The 8,222-nt window shown below is 39.5% G+C and overlaps 1 pseudogene; it reads right to left on the reverse strand.

The window, feature by feature from the left end:
* Positions 1 to 2,612: 2,612 nt before the first annotated feature.
* Positions 2,613 to 2,712, reverse strand: LOC127109233 (uncharacterized; annotated as a pseudogene).
* Between the last annotated feature and the right edge of the window lie 5,510 nt (positions 2,713 to 8,222).

Raw genomic sequence — 8,222 nt, forward strand, 5'->3', positions numbered from 1 at the left:
AGATCCTTCCAAGCTAACATCATCAAAGAAAGTGGGTCAGTACAGGTAATCGGAATGAACCTCCAGGGGTTATCCCACAAATAAAGTGGGAAACCACGCAAGTTATCCCTGCACAAGTCATGTGCCTTCACAAAAACTCAACAAAAGGGTTAGTGAAACAAGATAGGGTAACCAAGAGTTGCCCCTAAATCAAAATGTAACCACATTGATAACACGAAATTATATCATATTTTAGGACTTAATTCAATTAAATTTTATTATTATTTATTTCAGTTCACTTCATTTTATTAGATATTACGCGGTATTTTCTTCCTATTTGTCTCAGGTGGCTTATTTTGAAGCACAAGTAAAAATGGAAGAAAAGGAGGTGCAAAAAGGAGAGAAAATGAACCAAATGTCAAAGCCCAGCCCAAAGCACAAAACGCAGGTGCCGTGCATGTGACGGACGTCACAGAGGGCGTGACGAGCGTCACGCCTTGCACACTCCTGTGACGGACGTCACACATGGTGTGACGAACGTCACACCATTCCCCTACATTTTTGGCGCAAGGAACGCCTCAGAGACGTTGAGCGTTGAGGGAGTGTTGAGCCCTATATCCACGCCATGCTTTTATGCACGTTGAAGACCTTTTTGGCAGCGGAAGCGGTTACTCAAGCATATATAAATAGCCACTTGCAAAACCAAAAAGGGGTTCCGAAGCTTTTCCACATTTTTTCCTTTGCCGTTTTCGCTTTTGCACATTTTCTTCTCCAGCAACTTAAGCAGTATTGTTTCTTTATTATTTTTACGAGTTCTACACTATCTCCCTTGCAATTTCTATTTTCCTTTTTCCTTTTTAGCATTTAGTTAATTCTTTTCGCACAATAGTTTCTACACCGGAAACTATTGTGCACCTTTTTACCGGATCTAACCTTACGTTAGAATCTAGTTTTATTTCCTTCGTTTTAATTTGTTGTTTAATTGAAGAATCCAAGAACAAATCCTACCGGCTTGTGGTGGAGTGTTCAAGACTATTGTTTAACTCATTCAGGTTCTTTAATTATTATTTAATGCTTTGTTTTATTATTTATTTATATTATCTGCCTGGGATGAGTCTGTTTATGCATGATAAGTATTTTAGTTTGTTTAGCATGTCTGGCTAATTCGCTTAGATATCGGTATGTAAAGTAAGCGGAATAAGGAATCAAGACTAAGTCGGTTAAATTAAGTTTAAAATTAAAATCACTCTTTTTACGGTCTCAATTTACAGGTTTAATAACAAAGGTTTTTACGAAAGTAAAAGACATAAAGAAGTTAAAATCAATAGAGCGAGAGTTTGAGGTTTTAACTGGACAGTGTAAATTAGACATTAATTCTAGATCAGGGCGAGAGCAAGTTTTAGAGTTAATTAAATTCCGATCTTTTCCAAAAAGTATTTTTAAAGATTGAATGTGAGGACGAGAGTTAAGCATTCGAATTTAATTATATAACCTAAGTCAACAGAGCGAGAGTTTGAGATAAGGGTGTTTAAACGGTCAGTGTTTTCTTGAAAAGAGTTTCTATGGACTGTATTGCTTTCAAAAAATGGTTTTTTGACTTAATTATAAGTGACAGCTACATTAACATAAAATCATGGTTTATTCAACAGAGCGAGAGTTTGAGATAAAACTTTTAATCAATAAAGTCAACTGAAAAGATTTATTTTAAAACCAAGAGACCGACAAAGGATTGATTCCCTAATTACGACGAACTACATACCGATATCCGCTTTATTAATATTTAATCTAGATCTTAGTTTAGTTTTTAGCTTTCCCCAAACAATCAAACATTATTCACCTTAGCTTTACGAAGTAACCTTAGATAACGGTATATCGATTCATAAGTCCCTGTGGGATCGATATCTTTTAAAACTACGCGATAGAACTGTGCACTTGCAGTTTGTACCCCAATTCGACTCATAAAGTCGAGCGATCAAGTTTTTGGCGCCGTTGCCGGGGACTTTTATTTAATCGATATCGTAACTCTTCCGTTACGCTGTAGAGACTAAGGTTTCTTTTTCTTCTATTCTTTCTTTCGTTGATTTGTATGCCACGCACTCGCTCACAAGGCGAACCGCTCTATTTACGAATCAACGATATCGAACTATATCTCCGAGTCCTACGACGAATTCGGGAATATCGTGCTGCAAACAATCTCCCTCCTGTAGAACTTCCTGATTTCAAAAACCTTTTTCCTTCGATAACCGAGATGGCAGAACCAGCTCGTGCTCTTAGAGATTACGCCGCTCCATCGCAAGATGAGCCGCATTCAAGTATTGCTCCGCCCGCAATCGAAGCAAACAACTTCGAACTTAAACCTTCGCTGTTGCAGGCTGTGCAACAGAACCAATTCTCTGGAAATCCTACCGAGGATCCAAACCTTCATTTATCCGTATTTGTCCAATACGCTGATACTGTTAAAGCTAATGGTGTCACTTCGGAGGCAATTCGACTTCGTCTTTTTCCTTTCTCATTAAGAGATAGCGCTAGAAGATGGCTTCAGTCTCTCCCTTCAAACTCTGTCACCACATGGAACGAGTTGAAGAAAGTTTTTCTTGCCCGATACTTTCCGCCAAGCAAAACAGCTATGTTAAGAGCCCAGATAAACGAATTTAAACAGAAAGACAACGAGTCTCTTTTCGAAGCATGGGAAAGATACAAAGACATGATGAGACTTTGCCCACACCATGGTTTGGAAGACTGGTTAGTAATTCACACATTTTATAATGGTCTCTTGTACAACACAAGGTTAACAATAGACGCCGCTGCAGGTGGTGCACTAATGAACAAACCTTATGCTGATGCTTACCAGCTTATCGAAAGCATGGCCCAAAACCACTATCAGTGGGGAACCGAACGAACAATGGTGGAAAAACCTCAAACGAAAACTGGCATGTACGAGATAAGTAACCTTGATCACGTTAATGCAAAAGTGGATGCTTTGGTCCAGAAAATTGAAAGTTTAAATGTATCACCTCCTACCGCCGTGGTTGCTATAACTCAGAATTGCGAGGTCTGTGGAATCCAAGGTCACACTCCTACGGATTGTCAACTCTTGACAGGAATCCAAGCAGAGCAAGTAAACTATGCTCAAGGAAGCCCCTACTCGAATACCTATAACTCAAATTGGAAGAACCATCCAAACTTTTCATATAAGAGTAATAATGCTTTGTACGCACCTGGACAGTCTCCAAATCAAGCCCCAGCTATACCTCCGGGATATCAGAAACCGAACCCATCCATGCCTAACAATAACGCCCCTAGGAAATCCAACTTGGAAATCATGATGGAAAACTTTATAGCTTCCCAACAACAAACCAATAAAGATTTCTTAAACCAGAATGTACACACTGGCGAACAACTTAAACAACTAGCAAGCAAAGTAGATGCCCTGGCTACCCATAACAAAATGCTGGAAACACAAATATCACAAGTAGCTCAACAACAAGCACCTACTGCTGCCCCAACTGGTACATTCCCTGGACAGCCCCAACCTAATCCGAGAAGCCACGCTCATGCAATTATATTAAGAAGTGGAACGGAAGTGGAAGGACCGTCTGATCCAAGGATAGAAAACCAAAACCCTAAGAAATCAACTGAAGAAAGTGAACCTAAGGAAAAGGAAGAGAGTAATAAGGAAACCCTAGAAAAGAAGGAACCTTATGTACCTCCACCACCTTACAAACCACCTATCCCTTACCCTCAAAGGCTTGTTAAAACCAAAGATGCGGGCCAATTTAGAAAATTTGTTGATCTCCTTAAACAATTAAACGTTACAATTCCGTTCACCGAAGCTATTACGCAGATGCCCTCCTATGCTAAATTCTTAAAAGAAATTCTTTCTAATAAGAGGAAACTTGAAGATAGCGAAACCGTTACACTCCCTGCCGAATGTAGCGCTATAATCCAAAACATGCCTCCTAAACTCAAGGATCCGGGTAGTTTCTCTATACCCTGTCACATAGGAAAATTTGTCATCGACAAAGCCTTATGCGATTTAGGAGCCGGAATTAGCGTTATGCCTTTATCCATATGTAAGAAACTGGAAATGGGAGAATTAAGACCAACCAAAATGTCTGTGCAACTAGCAGATCGTTCCATCAAATATCCTGTAGGAATTCTTGAAAACGTTCCCGTACGCATAGGTCAATTCTACATTCCAACTGATTTTACAATTATGGACATTAGAGAAGATGATATTACACCCATTATACTGGGAAGACCGTTTTTAGCAACTGCCGGTGCAATCATAGACGTAAAACGAGGACGACTCACCTTCGAAGTAGGTGAAGAGAAAATTGAGTTCATTCTTTCTCAATTCTTGAAAGCACCTGCAATAGAAGATACATGTTACTTCATGGATATCATCGATGAATGCATAAAAGAAGCAGAGCTAGGAGAAGACAAATCATCAGACTATCTTTTAAAAGACAAATCTAACCAATGTTTAGCGATAACACCGGACCCGACGCAATGTCTTAACAAACAAACCCTTGACCTGAAAACACTTCCCAAAAATCTGAGATATGAATTCCTAGACTTAGAACTTGAACGACCTGTGATAGTTAATGCAGACCTAGGAAAACTCGAAACAGAAAAACTCCTACATATCTTAAGAAAGTATCCAACCGCACTAGGTTACCACATCACCGATCTTAAAGGAATAAGTCCTTCTATTTGTATGCACCGCATCATGCTAGAAGAAGACTGTAAAACCTCTAGGGAACACCAGAGGAGACTAAATCCGATCCTGAGTGAGGTAGTAAAGAAGGAAATAACCAAGTTATTAGAAGCAGGTATTATATATCCTATATCTGATAGCAAATGGGTTAGTCCTGTACACGTAGTACCAAAGAAAGGAGGCATAACCGTTATTGAAAACGAAAAAGGGGAAACTATAACTAAACGAATCGAATCGGGATGGAGAATGTGCATTGACTATAGGAAACTAAACAAAGCAACCCGAAAAGATCATTTCCCTTTACCATTCATTGACCAGATGTTAGAACGATTAGCAAAACATTCACATTTCTGTTATCTAGACGGTTATTCAGGCTTCTTTCAAATACCAATTCACCCTGATGACCAAGAAAAGACAACGTTTACGTGCCCTTTTGGTACCTTCGCTTATAGACGAATGCCGTTTGGCCTGTGTAATGCTCCCGCAACCTTTCAAAGATGCATAATGGCAATTTTCGCCGACTTTCTCGAAAACATCATGGAAGTATTTGTGGATGACTTTTCCGTATACGGACAAAGTTTTGAAGAATGCCTTGAAAACCTAGAAAGAGTTCTTGAGCGATGTGTAAAAGTAAACTTAGTACTTAACTGGGAGAAGTGCCATTTTATGGTACAAGAAGGAATTGTTTTAGGACACATCATCTCGAACAGAGGAATTGAAGTAGACAAAGCCAAAATAGAGGTAATCGAAAACCTTCAACCCCCAAGAACCGTGAGAGAAGTACGAAGCTTCTTAGGACACGCCGGTTTTTACCGACGATTCATCAAAGACTTCTCTAAGATAACTAAACCTTTAACCGGACTATTGATGAAAGATGCTGATTTCATATTCGATGATAACTGTTTAAAAGCATTTCAAGCGCTTAAGCAAGCATTGATCTCCGCACCCATAATGCAGACACCCGACTGGAATGAACCATTCGAAATAATGTGTGATGCCAGCGATTATGCTGTAGGTGCTGTTTTAGGACAACGAAAGGATAAAAAGCTTCACGTTATATATTACGCAAGTAGAACCCTAGATGAAGCGCAAATGAATTACGCCACTACCGAGAAAGAACTCCTAGCAGTTGTATTTGCGCTAGATAAATTTCGTTCCTACTTGGTCGGAGCCAAAATAATAGTTTACACTGATCACGCTGCTATCAAGTACCTTTTAACAAAAAAGGATGCTAAACCTAGACTCCTAAGATGGATCTTGTTGCTACAAGAGTTCGATTTAGAAATCAAAGACAAGAAAGGAACTGAAAACGTAGTAGCAGACCACCTCTCTAGACTTGAGAACCTTGAACCGGAAAGAACCTCAATTAACGATGATTTCTCGTACGATAAACTTATAGCTACTTTGGAAGAGAACAACTCCGACAAACAAGTAGAAACCACCTTAGCTATATCTGTCACACCATGGTACGCTGATCTCGTCAATTATTTAGCTGCCGGAATAGTTCCACCTACTTTATCCTACCAGCAGAAGAAACGATTCTTCTACGATATAAAACACTATTACTGGGATGACCCTTACTTTTCAAAAGGGGCCCCGATGGTATTTTCCGTCGATGTATACCCGAAGAAGAGGTGGAAAATATAATCCAACACTGCCACTCCGCTCCTTATGGTGGACACACAAGTACATCCAAAACCTGCTCTAAAATCCTACAAGCCGGCTTTTCTTGGCCAACTATATGGAAGGACGTACATGCGGCTATTAAGGAATGTGACAGATGTCAACGCACAGGAAACATATCTAGACGTGACGAGATGCCACAAAAAGGTATTTTGGAAGTAGAGATCTTCGACGTGTGGGGAATAGACTTCATGGGACCTTTTCCACCCTCTTTCGGTAACAAATACATACTCGTGGCAGTTGACTACGTATCAAAATGGATCGAAGCTATAGCTTCTCCAACAAATGACACCCGAGCAGTAACTAGACTCTTTAAGAATATAATATTTCCGAGATTTGGCATCCCAAGAATAGTAGTCAGTGATGGTGGATCGCACTTTATATCCAAGGTACTCGAAAAATTATTGTTTAAATATGGCGTGAGACATAGGATAGCGACACCTTACCACCCTCAGACCAGTGGACAAGTGGAAGTATCTAACAGAGAAATCAAGCAAATACTAGAAAAAACAGTCGCCACTTCAAGGAAAGATTGGTCATTGAAATTACCAGAAGCTTTGTGGGCATACCGAACTGCTTATAAAACCCCCATAGGGACGACCCCATTTAAGCTCATATATGGAAAATCCTGCCACCTCCCGGTAGAATTAGAACATAAAGCCTATTGGGCTATTAGAAATCTGAATCTAAACTATAAAGCCGCCGGTGAAAAGAGAATCCTTGACATAAACGAATTAGAGGAACTCAGAAGAGACGCCTATGAAAACGCCAGAATCTATAAAGAAAGAACAAAACAATGGCATGACAAGCGTATATCAAGGAAAATCTTCAAGCAAGGCGACGCAGTCCTTTTATTTAACTCTAGACTAAAGTTATTCCCGGGAAAACTACGATCCAGATGGTCAGGTCCTTTTCATATCACTAACATCTTTCCCAGTGGAGCGATAGAAATTAAAGGCAAATCCACAGAACCGTTCACCGTAAACGGGCAACGTCTAAAACACTATCACTATGCGGAAACCAATGGAGATTCGCAAATCCTACACTTAGACGAAATGCCTCCAGGATTAATAGATTATATTTAACAGTTTCTTTGTCGAGCTTGCGACATTTAAACAAAGCGCTTAGTGGGAGACAACCCACAATTATTTTATTATTTCCTTATATTATTATTATTATCTTCCTACTTCTTCCTTAATTATTCTTTTAATTTCTGTTTAGTATTCATTCCTAATTCATTTTAATTTATTAAAAACCTTTTTTTTCTTCTTTCGGCATTTGGCCAAATCCTGACTAAAACTCATGTTTTCTTTTCTCTAGCTAACACTAACCAGATGGGACATATTGATCGTATGGGTATCAAATTCAGAGGGATGGCTCAGAAACAAAAGTTTGAAGAACTAGCCACTAGAGAGATGCTACCTAGTTTATATGCTGATGATTGGGCTATGACTGCCCTTGGACTGAGACAAAGTGTCCTGTATTTGCTGAATCAGATAGGATGGGAGACATCCCCTATCCTAAGACATTTCACCACCTACCGGAGACTCACACTAGAATTCCTTAGCTCATTAATCTATCTACCCAGCCATGGAAAAGGAATTAGCAGAGGTTTTATCCAGTTCAGAATGTTCAACATGGAGTACCAATTTAATATTAGAGACTTTACCAACCTTTTGGGTTTTCCTACCTCCTTTGACACATTCACAGTAAGCCAGGAAGAACTTTTTGAATATAGAGAACTTGAACACTTTTGGGGTAAGTTGACTGGAAATGACGAGCCCGAGGAACATGAGTTTCTCTCTGGAAACATACACAACCCGGCCTTTCGCTATTTCCA

The sequence above is a fragment of the Lathyrus oleraceus genome, chromosome 7, assembly GCF_024323335.1.
Source record: "Lathyrus oleraceus cultivar Zhongwan6 chromosome 7, CAAS_Psat_ZW6_1.0, whole genome shotgun sequence".
In the NCBI taxonomy this organism is placed as follows: domain Eukaryota; kingdom Viridiplantae; phylum Streptophyta; class Magnoliopsida; order Fabales; family Fabaceae; genus Lathyrus; species Lathyrus oleraceus.